The sequence below is a fragment of the Aedes albopictus genome, chromosome 1 (assembly GCF_035046485.1).
Source record: "Aedes albopictus strain Foshan chromosome 1, AalbF5, whole genome shotgun sequence".
Lineage (NCBI taxonomy): Eukaryota > Metazoa > Arthropoda > Insecta > Diptera > Culicidae > Aedes > Aedes albopictus.
Window position 1 is genome coordinate 111,223,847 of NC_085136.1, and position 18,265 is coordinate 111,242,111.

The 18,265-nt window shown below is 41.2% G+C and overlaps 1 protein-coding gene across 2 annotated transcripts in view; it reads left to right on the forward strand.

Moving 5' to 3' along the window:
* LOC109433003 (beta-alanyl-dopamine/carcinine hydrolase) overlaps positions 1-18,265 on the forward strand; it is a 93,726-nt gene that overhangs the window by 17,365 nt on the left and 58,096 nt on the right. The window lies entirely within an intron of this gene.

Below are 18,265 nucleotides of genomic sequence, written 5' to 3' on the forward strand. Positions count from 1 at the left end.
AGCAATTTTCCGTGGAACAACCGACTTGTCAATGGACAGTTTAACTTGTACGTTAGGGAATTTAGGAAAGTGTTCAGACAAGACACTGATATTGTTGACATCGAGACCAATTTTGAGAATCTTCAGTTGCTCGGCAGTAGCTTTGCTTAGAAGGGATTTGTTAGCTCCTTCTATTACGAAAAACTCAGCGTAACAGCTGGGTTTCGAATCATTTACGGAAATCCAAGCTTCAAACATAGCGCTTACTCGCAACGGGTTTTGACGGTAAAAGGTTATTGCGGCCATAATAATTACAAAATGCACCATAGGAAAATCAAAATGCACCATAAATAATTAAGCAATGTACCGACAAAATGCACAGCTTTCTCCATAAATAAATAGAAATGTTCCATAATAAATTAAAAATGTAGCGGTAAACCAAAAGATTTTCTAGTTAAAAATGAAACATTGTATCAATAAAAAATTAAATAAAACACCATAAACAAATAAGTTTGCTCCATAAAAAATAATAAAAATATCCATAAATAATGAACATTTGCTCCATAACTATACCATATTTGCTCCATAAAAAATTAAAATTGCACCATAAATATCATCAAATTGCACCATTAACAAACTATAAATTTTACATAAAAGAATGCAAAATCTACAAAAATTAATCAAATTCTGCATCATTAGCAGTATTTCAATGGCTAGTAGCACTGGAAATATGTAAGTATATAGTAATATGTGGAATTTAAAAGGCTATATTCTGCACCTTCTGCCTAAATTTAAAAAAAAAAATCAAATCTGACTATACATGTCAATGGTTGCTCCTCCGTGATTGATCTGAGCTGGTACCAATTGCACTGGGATCCAAATGAATAAGGGCTGGGACACTCCACTTATTCTAAAAGTGCAATTTAAGCAGCTCATACATTCTTGATCAAAAACGGCGCCGGCCACGTCCTTATAGTCAGTTAGGAAGGGAAAGGAATGTTCTAACATTCTAGTGTGCTGGTTGTTGCTACTAAAGACCGGGATCACCTCTGCATCCCCACAACCAGCACGGATGCGATCCATGAATAGGGGCTATTTTTATAGTGTTCGTGATAGATTGTGTGGTGAATAAGGTGAATAAGGTCAAGCGGCACAGCACGCTTTGGTTGCATAACTTGTAGGCGTTATATATACTGTGCTGTGAGAAGAAGTTGGAAATGAGGGAAACGACTTTTTTCCAATTCGTTTCTGGTTCTAGTGAAGACTATGAACGTATGAATATACATTAGTTGTATATGTAGAGAAGAGAGAGCGAGAGAAAGTGGATAGAAAGATATAAAGTAGGTTGAAAGGAACGGGCCAGGGATTGAACCCATGACCTTCTGCATACGAATCAGAAGTGGTAGCCACTAGACCACCAAGCCCGTTTTCTGCTCCTCCTGATAATCTAAAAAGAATCTAATAAAAAGAACGTCAGTTGTTATCAGGATACTTAGTTTATTTTATAATTATATAAAACATGGATTAATTTTTTGATAATTTTTCCGATCAAATTGAAATCATTAATAAATATAATATATTTACATTACATATTATCTAAACTCCAAGGGTTAACCCTTCTTTCAAAATGCGGATTCTTTTAATACATGCGGCGTAGCCTGTGGATACGTTGTAACTGTGTCGATTCGGTTATAGGTAATCCACAAATCCATGAATTTGCCCGGTATAATGCAAACAGAGATGTTATCCCGTGAGCGTTAGCGAGTTCGAACAGCAAGCGATTATCCGGTAAATTGCATTCATAGTGTTTCCATCTTTTAAGTCGTTCTATCATAGATGCGTGCTTCGGTACATGGTTTCTGTTTATTTTCTTCTTACTTTTCATATTAACATTATCCCATCCACATCCTAAAACTATATGTCGTTGGACACTGCAACAATGGTACAATAAGATTAAATTTATGTAGCTTTTACATTCTTTGTGGTGAAATTTACTACTTGTTTATGGTGCAATTTGATTATATTTATGGTGCAATTTCAATTTTTTATGGAGCAAATATGGTATAATTATGGAGCAAATGTTCATTATTTATGGATATTTTTATTATTTTTTATGGAGCAAACTTATTTGTTTATGGTGTTTTATTTAATTTTTTATTGATACAATGTTTCATTTTTAACTAGAAATTTTTTTGGTTTACCGCTACATTTTTAATTTATTATGGAACATTTATATTTATTTATGGAGAATGCTGTGCATTTTATCGGTACATTACTTAATTATTTATGGTGCATTTTTGTTTTTCTATGGTGCACTTTCGTTATCTATGGGTGCATTAAATAGGCTGCCGGTTTTGACTTGCGTAAGTTCCTGAAGGGATGTACACTATCGAGTAAACAGTGAAAGTGTCTGAGTTTGTTTGGCAAATTTTCCCCTGATACACATCAGTTAAAACCGCTATCTATCTACAAAACCATCAGAAAAACTGTTCTCTCGCAAGTGATCATAAAGTAATAGCAGCTTTTCCGCACGAAGGACGATTTTTCATCAAGAAAATACGATCAGCATCGCGCATCGTGAAGCCCTTCAGAAATCTATCGCGAGCGCTATAGTGTCTATTGTGACGTGCCTTGACAATTGCGACTGTTTATATACAACGATGCAGAACAAACCAATCACTCGCTCTGTGTCTACATCGTCAATGAATTGTGATGGCAATACGTCCAAACGACTTAGGGACGACTTTCCGCATCCCTCTTGTGTGGAACACGATTGCAGCAATCTGCTGTCCAAAATTCAACGAATGTTCGAAGACTCCAACGCTAAAATCGAAGGGAAAATTGATAGCAGCATCTCCAGGGTGGAGCACAGAATCTCTGATGTCGAGAAGCAGCTCTCTACCTTTCAATCAGAATGTACGGGAAACATCAACAAACTATTTTCGGCGGTTACGGAGGTTCGTGTTGGGCTATCGTCTACATCGCAGCGGTTGGATCGGTTCGAGAAGCGCAACGATCTGCTTATCTCTGGGGTTCCTTATGTCGGCAATGAAAATTTGCAGCATTTGTTCCGAAATCTTGCTATTATGTTTCCAGTTCAAAACCGAATTAGCGACATTTTTTCTTTGACTTCCGCTGCTTTTGCCTTGCGTTAAACACAATGTCGGAAGTGGGGCGCTGTATTGTACACCTGGTGCTCTATACAGCGCCCCACTTCCGACATTATGTTTAACGCAAGGCAAAAGCAGCGGAAGTCAAAGAAAAAATGTCGCTAATTCGGTTTTGAACTGGAAACATAATACAAGCCTCAAATTCAACGCCTCTGACACGCCTCTAGTGGACCTCAAACGATTGATGCGTCCACCCATTGCGATTGGATCAACTCCACTGATCGTATGTCAGTTTGCGTTTAAAAATGCCAGGGACGAATTTTATTCGCGTTACCTTAAAACGAGGAGCTTGTCCCTCCGTAATGTTGGGTTTGATAGTGATGCGAGAGTGTATCTAAACGAAAATCTCACATCACAAGCCAGGACAATCCGCTCGGAAGCCATCAAGATGAAAAAGAAAGGGATGCTTTTGAAGGTGTTCACACGCAACGGAGTTGTCTACGTCCAGCGTGGGCTAGAAACTGGAGCCGAACCGATCAACGAAGCCAATCAACTGAAAATTCGTTCATCCTGCAACCTTTCCTCATAGTTTTCTCTTTTCCTTTCATGTTTCTCCCATGCGTCCCTCCTTTTTATATTCCATGATTCCATTCGTTCCTAAAAGTTACTTACGCAAATTAGAGCGCAATTAAACCTTTCCACTTAGCTTTTCTTCTCCTACCTAAGATCATCCGTGTATCCATCCTAAACTACTCCATGAATCCCTCCCCTCCTGAAAGTCATCTGCTGTTAACTTTTGGAAATCTACTGTTCTGCTGTTGTTGCTGCTGTTGCTGTGGGCGTGGTCATCGAGTATGGAGTTGCTGTTGCTGCTGTTGATTTGTTGTGGGTGGTGAATTAGGCTGAAGCATTTTTATATTAATCGTTACTATTGTCTAAAAATTAGCTGACAGTACGTAGTCATTTTTTCTTCTTTTTCTATCAATTGCCAAATGAACTTTAGATGGATTAAAAGAAAATAATTGAAGGATTAGTATTTAGTAAGTTAGTTTCCTTTGACTTAAGTTCTGCATGCTGTTTGGGTTCAATGGGTAGATCTATTCTGAAACCTGAATTTTTCATCACTTTTGTCAATGGATAACATTTTGATTGGGAATGCCTCTCCAAACAATGCTATACCGCGAATTGTTATGAATGCCGCATTGACAAATGAATTTCTGAATATTTGTCACGTGAATGTTCAAAGTTTAATTGCTCGAAACTTCACGAAGTTCCATGAACTGAAGCAAACTTTTGTTGACAGTAAAATTGACATTATCTGTTTTACTGAAACATGGCTGAATAGCACAATTAGTGATAGAATGATCAGTATTGATGGTTATAAACTTGTTCGTAATGATAGGAATAGACAGGGTGGCGGTGTTTGTATGTATATGAGAAATAATTTGTCTTATAAAGTTGTGTCCATGTCATCGAGTTCTTCGAACGATTTCAGTGGTACCGAATACCTGAATGTTGAAATTAAAGTTGGTTATGATAAAGTGTTACTAGGTGTAGTTTACAATCCACCGAACACAGATTGCACCGATGTTTTGAATGACATCTTAGAAAATTCTACAATCAATTATCAATGTTCCTTTTTTGTGGGCGATTTTAATACGGACTTACTTAGATCTTCAAGCCGATCACGCAGATTCAGTATAATGCTAGATGCTATGTCCTACACGTGTATCAACTCTCAGCCAACTTTTTTCCATCAAACTGGATGCTCTCTGCTCGATCTTCTTATAACGGATGCACCTGATGTTGTTGTTAAACAGGACCAAGTTTCAATGTCTGGTGTGTCAAACCATGATTTAGTTTTTTGTTCTCTTCGTCTCTCGTTTAATAAAACTGACAATAATGTTAGATATCGCGACTACGTAAATTTTGATTCCGGTGCTTTACTGGAAGGTTTTTATAGTGTCGATTGGAATATTTTCTTCCAGATGGATGACCCGAACGAGATGCTAAACTTTATTAATTATCACTTTCTCATGCTTCACGATGAATTTATCCCATTACGTCGCAAAAAGAAACAAAAAACTCCTTGGTTTAACAATGATATTTCTTATGCTATCATTAATAGAAATCTAGCTTATGGAAAATGGAAAAGATCTAAATCTGAGAATGACAAAATTTCCTACAAGCGACTTCGCAACATTGCTAATGAGTTGATAAAGCAAGCGAAAATTAATTACGATAAGCAAAATTTCAATGTTGACTTACCCAGTAAGAAATTGTGGAATAACATTAAACAATTGGGGATTACAAACAGCTCCAATTTTCTTGATCATGATGGCTTAAATGCAAATGAAATAAATGAATATTTTACTTCCAATTTTGTAAATGACCCTTCGTCTTTCGCGGTACCATTATCTTCGAACGGTTTTAAATTTGATGTAGTCCATGACCATGAAATCGTTAATTGTATCTTTTCAATTAAGTCTAATGCCATTGGATTGGATAATATTCCCATAAGGTTCATTAAAATACTGCTCCCTGTTGCGTTACCAATTTATAAGTTTTTGTTTGATGCTATAATTAAATCGTCAGTTTTCCCAAAGGCGTGGAAAAATTCTAAAGTGATTCCCATCAAAAAGAAGGGCAACAGCTCATCTCTTTCAAATTTACGTCCAATCAGTATTCTAAGCTCTTTATCCAAAGTATTCGAAAAATTATTGAAAATCCAAATAACGAAGTTCATAGCTGACCACGATCTCCTACATCCTCATCAATCTGGTTTTCGTAGAGGTCATAGTACAAATTCTGCTTTGATCAAAGTTCACGATGATATTGCTCGTTCTATAGACCGTAGAGGAGTTGCTATTTTGCTATTAATTGATTTTGCTAAGGCATTCGATCGGGTTTCGCACTTCAAGTTAGTTAAAAAGTTGTCCACTAAATTCAGTTTTTCTCAAAATGCTGTTAAATTAATTCAGTCTTACTTGAGCGAACCTCAGCAAACCGTTTTTCACAATGGTGTTTTCTCTAATTTTAATTACATAAAATCTGGTGTACCCCAAGGTTCCGTCTTGGGGCCACTGTTATTCTCTTTATTTATAAATGATTTACCATCAAACCTGGAGTATTGCTCAGTTCACATGTTTGCTGACGATGTTCAAGTGTATCTGTGTGCCTCCGGTGAAATTGACATTGATGATATGGCCAGGAAAATTAACCATGACCTAAATAATATATTACGATGGTCCCAGACCAATCTTTTAGCTGTTAACCCATCGAAAACAAAAGCAATGCTTTTTTGTAAGCTTAAAACCTGCCCTCGACCTCCTTCAATATATTTTGATGGAGAAAGAGTACAGTTTTACGAGAAATTGGAAAATTTAGGGGTAATTTTCTCTTCAAATTTATGTTGGGATGCTTTTGCAAATGCCCAATGCGGTAAGGTTTATGGTACTTTGAAAAAACTTAACTTAGTTACCAAACATCTAGACACTACAATGAAAATCAAACTTTTCAAATCTCTAATACTTCCACATTTCATGTATGGAGATTTTGTTTATAGCAATGCGTCAGTTTCATCGCTTAACAGACTACGAGTTGCACTAAACTCATGTGTTAGATACGTTTTCAATCTTTCTAGATACTCACATGTATCTCACCTACAAAAAATTTTATTGGGATGTTCTTTTTCAAAGTTTTATAGCTATAGAGCATGCTTACATATTTATGCCATTATTAATAATAAGTCACCTCAATATCTTTACAATAAACTTCAGTTCATGAGAAATTCGAGAACTTTGAGCCTAATAATACCTCAACATTTTTCTGCATACTACGGTCATTCCTTGTTTGTGAGTGGCATTAGCAATTGGAATCGTTTCTCTACGACACTTAAGTCATCTGCTACTTTATGTGGTTTCAGAAAGGGTCTGCTTGGGGAACTTGAACGCGTGCAGTAGAAGTCAAGGAATCAGAAAATTCAGGAACTTAGACAGTAAGAGTCAAAATGTTTGTCAAAAATGAATTCACCACAGTGTAACATTTTAATAAGGTTTTCCTTACGTTACATGATTTCCAATAAACAAATAAATAAATAAAATAAATACGCCGTAAATGTACGGTCACAGTGCAACTTTTTCTTGTACATGGTTGCATTCTTGGCGACTAGATAGCTCCATACGTCTTCTGTGACAGCGTTAATTGCTGCTCCAGAATCAACTAAGAAGGTTACCGGATATTTATCGATCAAACATACTATCATTCCATCATCGGGCTTATTTGGTGCAACCAGAGTTTCAACCTTTCGGTGCGGCTCATCATCAGATGACGGTCTCCTTTGCTTCAGGCGCCCCTCGTCATGGTACACACGAGGGTACACAGCATTCAGATCAACATTCGGTCGGCTTCGTCTGTATCGAGCATCGGTGCCTCTGCGTTGCTTGCTTTCATTCCGACATTTCCTTACATAGTGGCCAAGTATTCCGCATCCGTTGCAGCGTGCGTTCCGTGCGTAGCAGTTAGGAGAATCGGTCCTGTGGTTAGATGATCCACACCGACCGCATTCTGTCTGATCACTCCTACCAACAAATCGGCGGTTATCGATTTGCATCTTCGCTCGACGTTTGTAATGATTCGAATCGTAGTTTTGTTCATTCTTCATGTTTTGGTGTACTGCAGCTACCGACGTTCCCGGATGCTCATCTCCAAACGGCTTCAGCTTTCCTTTTTGTTTCAGGAGCACTTCCCGATTGATAGCGTAGCTGATAATCCCGTCGAGGTCCATAACATCTTCGAGTCCTTTATCTCGAACTTTTTCATCCCGCGCGCCCATCGTTATCTGTTGAAGCATCTCCTTTTCTTCTCGGTCGGAAAAATCGCACCTCGCTGCCTGCCCACGTAGTCTCAGGAGGAATTGGTTAAACGTTTCATCTCCTGTCTGCTTTACCGACCGGAAGACTTCCAATTCAATTCGTTCATTCCGCTTACCAATGAAGAACTTGTTGAGTCTCTTAATCGCGTTTTCATACTCTGGAACTTCAGCAGGCTTTAATGGCACTTTCACAGGTCCAGGATAGACTTCATCGGAAGATGGTCTCAGGTTGTAAAATATCCGCTGCAGACCTCTCCCTCCGCTAGCTAGCAATAGAACGAATTTCTCGTGCTGGGACTCGACATTCCGGAGCTCCAATGTTAACTCGAAGGCCCTATGCCATTCTTTCCACTCGCGCCTCAAATCTTGCGTGTCAACAGTACTGTTGAAGGGCTCCAGCGAAAATCGTTTTCCGTCGAAAGCCATCTGTAAAGGGGCTGTCCATTAATTACGTAAGGGAATTTTTGCGATTTTCTGACACCCCCTCCCCCCCTTGTAAGATTTTTTGTATGAGAACCCAAAAATTTTTGTATGGCACGTAAGATTTCTCAAACCCCCCCTCCCCCTATAAACCCTTACGTAATTAATGGACGATCGATCACAATGATACAATTATAGCAACAACCCATATAATTCCACTTGCTTTATGTTCTTTTCCGTTCGTATCAATGCTTATGACGATGAAAAATGCACAAAATCGTAATCAGCCTGGTCAACAACAAACACTCACTGTTTTTGTTTTTTTTTCTCTCGAAACGAATGACAGATATTCGATTGGTACACCGAGTCAAACGATACTATCAAATTCGGAAGATTATTCAAAACAATGCATTCAGCATGGATTATCAAAAAGCACAGCATAAATGATAATCGAAATGATAAATATTAACCGATTGGGGTACAAAACACGTTGATCTTACTGAAGCAGAATATTAACGTTATAAAAAAAAGAAAAAAACGTATCCAATTTACATTTCCATCAACAAATGCGAGGTTACATTTCAGTAGATTTGACTCAGGTGTTTATTTGCAGTGTGGCCTTAACGGATCGTGCTTTTCTCACACATACAATGTGGTGCTTGTAGAAGACTCGTTTTCTTCAGCACTTGGACAGCATTCTTTTGTATTAGTGCTCTTCGACTGTGAGTCGGGCTCGCTTTTGGTATGAAGTTCATTATGAAATCTGTGCGCTTCGGCACGTGGCCGGACTCGCTTTTTTGACTACGTATTTGCAATTGGTATTGGTGCGCTTCGGTGTTGTACCCAGGCCCCTGGCAGGAATGAATTTTATCGTAGCCAACATCTAACCGCTTTATACTCATATAAGTGTAAATTGAAACGAGCGTGTAATCAACAAACTCTGCTTTGTTTAATGTTTTGAGCCACACACGAAATCCACCTTCACATTGGATGTTTGTTGGGTTGCTTTATTCAACTAATCGCGTGCTCCTCTTCCCGTACATTAATATAAAAGCGAGTTTGAAGTGTTTTGTGATCATTTGAGATGCAAAAATTGATTTTAAAAATTGATCAACAAACCAAAATAAACGTTAAACAAAAAATTGTTGATGTTTTCGCATCTGACAGTGGGCGCTATTTATTAGCGCCCAGGACATCCTGTCTACCATAATTCCAATGCATTGATATAGGCCGTGTCAGGGGCCTGGTTGTACCGGACTCGCTTTATATTTTCAATGCTGTTGGTATTAGTGCGCTTCGGCATGAAGCCGGACTCGCAATTTCTGATGGCGCTTCGGTACGGAACCGGACTCGCAATTTCTGGGGCGCTTCGGTACGGAACCGGACTCGCATTTTCTAAGGCGCTTCGGTACGAAACCGGACTCGCAATTTGTAAGGGCGCTTCGGTACGAAACCGGACTCGCATTTTCTGAAGCGCTTCGGTACGAAACCGGACTCGCAACAAAACCTTCACTTGTATCACAAAAAAAAACTGATTCATCGGTTGAAAGCATTTTTTTCACTGAAATTATAATCCTACCGACAGTGCGCCAAAATGTAGAATCTTACCTTTATAATCAATGTCACTCCAGAATAATCAACACACAGTCCCGTGTTTCCTCACTCCTCTCACTCCCCCTCTCGCTTCTTTATTTTCACAGTCCCGACAACACTCTCATTACAAACTAAACATTATATTTCTTATACTCTACACCAACCTTGAAGGAATTCGCTATGTTCATGGACGTTCTGGTAGCTGATGCGAGCGAAGTCACTGTTTTGTCACAGCCAAAGATGGACAAGACCAGGCACGAAAAAGAGAAACACAGTCAGAAAGGACATGTCTATGCTCACAATGACGATGACGTAGACAGACTCCCCTCTTCAAGAGAACCGTGTCCCATTTGCAATGGCCTGGACCACAGAGTGCGGAACTGCGAAAAGTTCCAGCGAATAAGCCTTGAATCTCGCCTCGCTGCAGTAGAGAGGTTCAAACTATGCGAAGTGTGTTTGTTCAACCACGGTTCTAGGTGCCGGTCAAGAATACGCTGTAACATCGGAAATTGCCGGGAACGTCATAACCCGCTACTCCACCAGGCAGGAACAAGAACTGCAGCCGCTTCGAGGACCATTAATGCTGAGTGCAACACTCATGGTCCAGTAACTAGATCGGTACTGTTTAAGGTGATCCCTGTAACACTTCACAACAAAGGCCGCAGTGTGGATACGTTCGCCTTCGTTGATGAAGGATCCTCCAGGACGCTGGTGGAATCGAGTTTGGCAAGGTACCTCGAACTTACTGGTGAGACAGTACCGCTGAAGCTGATTTGGACCTCGAACGTCAGCCGTACAGAGAAGTTTTCGAAGGTAGTGGACATTGTGATATCAGCGCGTGGGCAGAAAGAACGTTTCAATCTCAAAGGAGTCCACACCGTGAGTGGGCTGAATCTACCCAAGCAAAGTCTATCGATGGAAAACTTGATTGAACGGTTCGATCATCTCCGTGATCTACCTGCTCATTCGTACATCGACGCAGAACCTAGGATTATGATAGGTTTACGGAATTTGGATCTGCTTACCCCACTTGAAACCCGAGTAGGGCGACCGGGCGAACCTGTAGCTGTGAGAAGCACGCTTGGCTGGGCAGTGTATGGTCCATGTGGACCTGACAGCAATGGAAACGATTTCGTCGGGGTTCACGACTGTAGCTGTAAAACGGATGAGGATTTAAATGAATTGATTCGTCAACAGTTCATTTTGGAAGAAGCAGTAGTTTGCGTTTCTCCGTTGCCCGAGTCCGCCGACGATAAACGTGCTCGACAGATCCTCGAGCAGACTACTCGGCGAGTTGGGGACAGATATGAAACGGGACTCCTATGGAAAACCAATGACGTTCGCTTTCCAAATAGCTGGTACATGGCAGTAAAACGGTTGAAAAGTCTCGAGGCGAAGCTTGCTAGAGATCCAGAGCTACGCGCCAACGTTCATCAGCAGATCCGTGATTACGTCGAGAAACGATACGCTCACAAGGCTTCCGAGCAGGAACTGGCAAGTGCCGATCCGGACCGTGTATGGTATTTACCCATAAACGTGGTGACAAATCCTCGGAAACCTGCAAAGAAAAGGCTTGTGTGGGACGCGGCAGCCCAAGTAGAAGGTGTGTCACTGAACTCCCAGCTCCTAAAAGGACCGGACCTGTTGAACTCGCTTCCTTCAGTCATTTGCATATTCAGGGAGAGGCCGATTGCCTTTGGAGGCGACGTCAGAGAGATGTTCCACCAGGTTCAAATCATCCCGGCAGACAAACACTCTCAGAGATTCATCTTTCGATTTGATCCTGCCCAGCCACCGCAGATTTATATTATGGATGTCGCAACGTTTGGGGCAACATGTTCACCTTGCTCCGTTCAGCATGTCATGCGAGAAAATGCCCTTGAATGTTCTTCAGAGTTCCCCGAAGCTGCGGCCGCGATAATCGACAAAACCTATATGGACGACTACGTTGACAATGCCAACACCATCGAGGAAACCATCACAAGATCGACACAGGTGCGAGAAGTACATGCGCGTGCCGGATTTGAGATGAGAAACTGGGTGAGTAACAGTCGCGACGTCCTACATGCCCTTGGAGAAGCCAAGATCCAGGAACCAGTCGTGATTGGTGGTGATACTCAAGACAATTGGGAGCGTGTTCTGGGACTGATATGGAACCCGGAAGGAGATTTCCTTTCATTCTCAACTCGATTCCATGGAGACTTGGATCCATACGTTTCCGAGGGCCGTCGTCCTACGAAACGAATAGTTGCTCGCTGTGTGATGAGCCTGTTCGATCCAACCGGTATGCTGTCACCCTTCTCAATACACGGCAAAATGCTTATTCAAGATCTCTGGAGGAGCGGCACTATGTGGGATCAGGATATTCCAGATGAAGAATACGAAAAGTGGAGACGTTGGGTTCAGTTGCTTGTTGGAATCAAACAGTTGAGAATCCCTCGACCCTACTTTGAAAGCGCTGTCCCCAACCAGTTCCATTCGCTGCAATTGCATGTATTCTCCGACGCCAGCGAATTCGCCATGGGTTGTGCAGCGTACTTTAGGGCAGTGGATGATTGTGGCGTACACGTCGCCTTAGTAATGGCGAAAAGCAAGGTGGCCCCGCTGCAACATCAGTCAATTCCGCGACTGGAACTACAGGCTGCGGTTATGGGAGCGCGAATGCTGAAGAACGTGATGGAGTCCCATACACTCACTGTGGTGCCTCACGTCAGCAAATGGAATGATATCAATGGTTATACCTTGCCAAGTCATGCAAACCTTGTTATGAAAGTATAAGTACCTTGTCGTAAATGTTGTGGTCTACAATAGTGAATGATTTGGATTGAGTGTGTAGTTTTGACAGCACTCAGAGTAGTACAGCAGACCGAGTAGACGAGTAGCTGCGTGTGCATCGTTACCGGAGAGTTGCGGCATCGTAAATTAAACCGTTATAATCCGGAACATCCGGATTCCTTCGGGCATCAGGGAACAAGGAAGTGGAGAATCCCACAGTGGCGACGAGGATGGGATAAGGCTTGGTTGGTCGCATCTAGTAGACATATATGTAAGTAGATATGAATCTACTGAGCTAAATGATTAGAGTAAGGTGTCTACAGGAGTAACCATTTGAACGAGACCAGATTATCACACATAATTAGTGAGGCAGTTGAAAACCGTTTTACATTCACAAAGTAATTATTATTCTACGAGAAAAAACGAGATGTGGTGCCTCACGTCAGCAAATGGAATGATATCAATGGTTATACCTTGCCAAGTCATGCAAACCTTGTTATGAAAGTATAAGTACCTTGTCGTAAATGTTGTGGTCTACAATAGTGAATGATTTGGATTGAGTGTGTAGTTTTGACAGCACTCAGAGTAGTACAGCAGACCGAGTAGACGAGTAGCTGCGTGTGCATCGTTACCGGAGAGTTGCGGCATCGTAAATTAAACCGTTATAATCCGGAACATCCGGATTCCTTCGGGCATCAGGGAACAAGGAAGTGGAGAATCCCACACTCACCATTAGCCGAAGTTTCCTGTGGACGGATTCCAGCACCGTGCTGTCTTGGATACGTTCAGACAATCGCAAATACAAGCAGTATGTAGCACATCGAGTAGGGGAAATTCTCTCACACACGTAGCTGACCGACTGGCGATGGGTGCCCACTAAAGAAAACGTGGCAGACTGTCTGACCAAATGGGAAAAACATTCCTAGCCCAATTCTGATGGCATATGGTTGAATGGACCAACATTCCTGTACGGAACAGAAGAAACTTGGCCCCAGCAACGACAGATAGCTTCGGACGTCCATGAAGAACTTCGGCCATGCTATTTGCTCCACCACATTGCTATACCGCAGAAACTAATCAAAGCTGAAAACATTTCGAAGTGGAACGTACTGCTTCGAACAATGGCCATGGTGGGCCGATTCATCAATAACTGTCGGCTGCGAATAAGGGGTCAGCCGATAGAGACCATTAAAGCAACGAGTCATCAGCTCAAGTGCTTGAAAAGATCAATTCCAGCTGTCATCGTACCTCTTCAGCAAAACGAGTACAAACGAGCCGAAATAAATTTGTGGCGTTTCGCGCAGGCAGATAGTTTCCCTGATGAGGTGAAGGTACTTTTGAAGAATCGTGATACGTATCCCGAAGCCCTGGTGAGTATTGAACGTACAAGCCCCTTGTACAAGCTATCCCCCTTTGCCGACGAATTCGGAGTCGTACGAATAGAAGGACGAACTGCGAATGCTGGCTACGCTCCATTCGACTCTAGATTCCCCATAATCCTTCCGAAAGATCATTTGGTTACGTTTCGACTGCTGGACCACTATCACTGCCGATACGGACACGCAAATAAGGAAACAATTGTCAATGAGGTACGCCAGCGATTCTTCATACCTAATTTGCGATCGGTAGTTGACAAGGTAATGAGGGCGTGTCAGCGTTGCAAAATAAGTAAATGCAAACCACAGTCTCCACGGATGGCACCACTGCCAGAACAACGACTGACTCCATACGTAAGACCGTTCTGCTATGTTGGGGTGGACTATCTGGGCCCTTTGGAAGTCACTGTTGGACGACGGAAAGAAAAACGTTACGTGGTCGTCTTTACGTGCCTTGTGGTTAGAGCCGTCCATCTGGAAATAGCATACGATTTGTCCAGCGATTCGTGCGTTATGGCAATCCGTCGGTTTGTTCGCAGGAGAGGGTCACCAGTACAAATCTTCTCTGATAACGGTACGAATTTTGTCGGTGCCAACCGACACTTGATGCAGCAGATTAGAGAGATCAACGATAGATGTGCCAACACGTTCACAGATGCTAAGACCAAGTGGTCGTTCAATCCACCGGCGAGCCCACACATGGGTGGTGTGTGGGAGCGTATGGTACGCAGCGTGAAGGAAACCATGAGAGCTCTCGATGACGGTCGCAAACTAAATGATGAAATCCTGGTGACTGTACTGGCAGAAACGGAGTGGTTCATCAATTCTAGGCCGCTTACATACATGCCCCAAGAATGCGGAAATGATGAGGCGCTCACCCCAAATCATTTTATTTTTGGGAATACGTCCGGTTCACATGAACCGATCAGGAGCTGTACTGATCTTGGAGAGGCGTTACGCAGTAGCTATCAACGAAGTCAATACTTGTCTGACGCTCTATGGAAACGGTGGATAAAGGAATACTTTCCTACAGTGAATCGTAGATCGAAATGGTTCGAAGACGTACGTCCGGTTCAAGTCGGTGATTTGGTTTACGTTGCAGACGGTGACCGAAGGTCTTGGATAAGAGGGAAAGTCGAAGAAGTTATCCAAGGACGGGACGGCAGAGTGCGCCAGGCCATCATTCGAACAGTCAACGGAAACGGAAAGCTCAAACGTCCGGTGGTAAAATTAGCGGTGATCGAAGTTGGAGATGGTGGACCCGGAAATACTCCTAAGACGCCACATCCGGATCCACGGGGAGGGGGATGTTCCGGCATCACTGGTTCACGAACAGGTAGTGAACTCGCCGATACAAAGAAACTAGCTGTCAACGCATAACGACAGAAGGTGTAGGTAGCAAACGTGAAACGTGGTGAAATGACGATTGATCTAATGCGGTGATTCCCAAAGTGGGCGAAATCGCCCCCTAGGGGGCGAAAATCAGGTCGAAGGGGGCGAAAATTTGAAAAACCAAAATTGGGGGGCGAAAATACTAAAAAGGGGGGCGATTTTTTGAATAATTTGGGAATATCAAAAGTATTGAATTGTATTGTATTGAATGTCAACTGAATCATTAGAACTCCCTAACATTTCAAGTTTTTTTTGTTTCTAGGATTTTTGAAGAATGTCTGTTTCGAAATCGATTGAATGAACAAAAATTTCGATGTTTATGTGGACATTTTGGCAAAATTCTAAAACAAACAGACGATTGCTACACGAATTTCCGAAAGATTTTATAGTGATTCTGGAGAACTAATCAATAAGAAACTTCTATGGCAAAAATTCCTGATCGATTTCTGTAAAAATTATGAAAGGAACAGGGTTCATTTTTACGCGATAAAAAGTTTTTATTTTTAAATTTGTATGCGGTTTGTTTTTTATGAAAATTTCAACCAAAACATGAAGTTTAAGATTAATCTTTGAACACTTTTCGGATGAAAGTCGTCACTCATTGTTTAGAAATATTTCAGAGAAGCTACCCGAAGGAATTCCTAACGTAACTTATTGCTAGAAGCTATTTTGATTTTTTTTCTCGAATTCAATGTTGAATTTCTTCAAAGCTAGGTGATGCATGTCCGCTTATTTGACATTAAAAGTTCTCCAATTTATAGGAAGCTTGTCAATTCATTTCATTTTAAATTATTGAGCAAAGCTGACTACATTCAAACATAGGGTATTGGTTCCCTTATTAAGCATGTGGCTCCCATTTTCATCCTACGCAAAACAAAAGATTGAAGTGCTGTTTGTTTTGTTTCTTATTTTTGTATTTTTTGTTAGAAGTGAGCACCCATGAAAAAAAAAAGAACGGATTGTATCGGTGCGATAGCTTGTTTTCGAATAGGATGAATATGGGAGCGTGAGATTACTGATGGCACACATACCCTACACAAATACATTTCTGAGTTGCACTTTTTGCATAAAAGATAATTTTGTAATTGAGGGGCCCAGAATCTACACCCCTTTGATTACCATTTTATCGATTTAGAGCTGAGCAAATAATAAAATTCTACAGATTTCAAGCTTTCAGGAACTTTTTTAAGAATGTTTCTACGATGTTTAGAAAAATAACAATAAATCAGAGAAAATTGGGTAGATTTTGAAACTCCATAATTTTTTATGGTATGAAAAATTGGTCAAAAACTCTAAACTTCTTTTACTCGAAGGTGTGTTTTTGTCACTTACACCCCTTTGCTTCTAACCCCCTCAATTGTTTTTTTTTTTCAATTTCTCACCAGTCTTATTTGAGTACTTGTAACCAAACATCTTGGGTGTTGAAAAACCCACTTCTAGAGCACTGGTAAATAAATTATCTGGTTGAGGCTAACGAGCGTTCGTTTTTACATGCAATATTAGTTTTTTTTTTTCACATGCTGACAACTCAATGAAAATGAGAGCGATACCAATTGAGATACATTAATTACCAGTTCTCGCGTTTAGTATCATACAGGCGTATCTACAATGATCAATTTCTCTTCGTCAATTTTCTCTTCGGATTATTCCGGAAAATACGACCAATATTCGAATGATCTCTCGGTGTATTTCGGTGAAGGACGACTGGGACTAGCATCTAACACAACGAAAACAACCAAAAATGATTTGCAGGCCAAATTATAAGCCGAAGAGAAAATCGATGAAGAGAAATCGATCATTGTAGATACGCCCGTATGATACTGAGCGCGAGAGTTTGCCACAGTAGCGTCAAATAGTGGGCTTTCAAAGGCTTTCGCTTAGCAAATTTTCAGCCTTTTATCATGGAAAAAGAAATCCCTCTTAGGGGGGCGAAAATGTTTTTCGCATGCTCCGAGGGGGCGAAACCTCCTAAAAGTTTGGGAAACACTGATCTAATGTTTTGAGATGCTGCAAATGATTATATAATTTGTTATTGGGTGAAGGGAAATTCTGAAAAGTAAGTTTCGTATGTAATACCACAATTGTGAAACCAATTTAGTGTATTTTTCCTCAGAACTTGTAAATTACGCCGTACATATTCCTGCAAGTGAACTGTAGCAGTCTGAATTGTCAGAGTTCGATAGGACGATAAATCCTCATAAGGGTTTGCTCAGGATAGACCGCGAATTTCAAGATTGTGAGAAGACTATCTTTTGAGCTTCGTTAGACAAAAAAGCTGCAAGGTGCTTCTACAATCCGAACATAGAGTATGCTAAACTTATGCACCAGTCTTCGCGCTGGTTTGCTGAACTTGCCCCCAAATTCTCACGATAAATCACGGAAATACACTAAATAGTGTAGTATTTGTCTTGTCATCTTGTACGGCTTCTTCCTTCGTCCTAATGCCGATCCAAATGTAGTGCGGAATGCATTACACGCCTCACCGGGTGCAGGTAACCCAGAGAGACTTTTCAGCAGTTGGTCAGCACAGACTTAAGAATATGTAGGTATAGGAGAGCGTAAAAAATCACCACCCAACTCGTCAGTTCCGCCTCAGAACGTGAGGGGGTTTGTTAGTGCAGGCAGAACAACGATCGCGATTAAGGAGAGCATATTTAACCGCGAGAACGGTCGCCGTCGTCGTCGTCGTTGTCATCGTCATCTCGTCTGGTGTCGTGAATCGATCGTGAATGGTCGTCCCAGTCGTG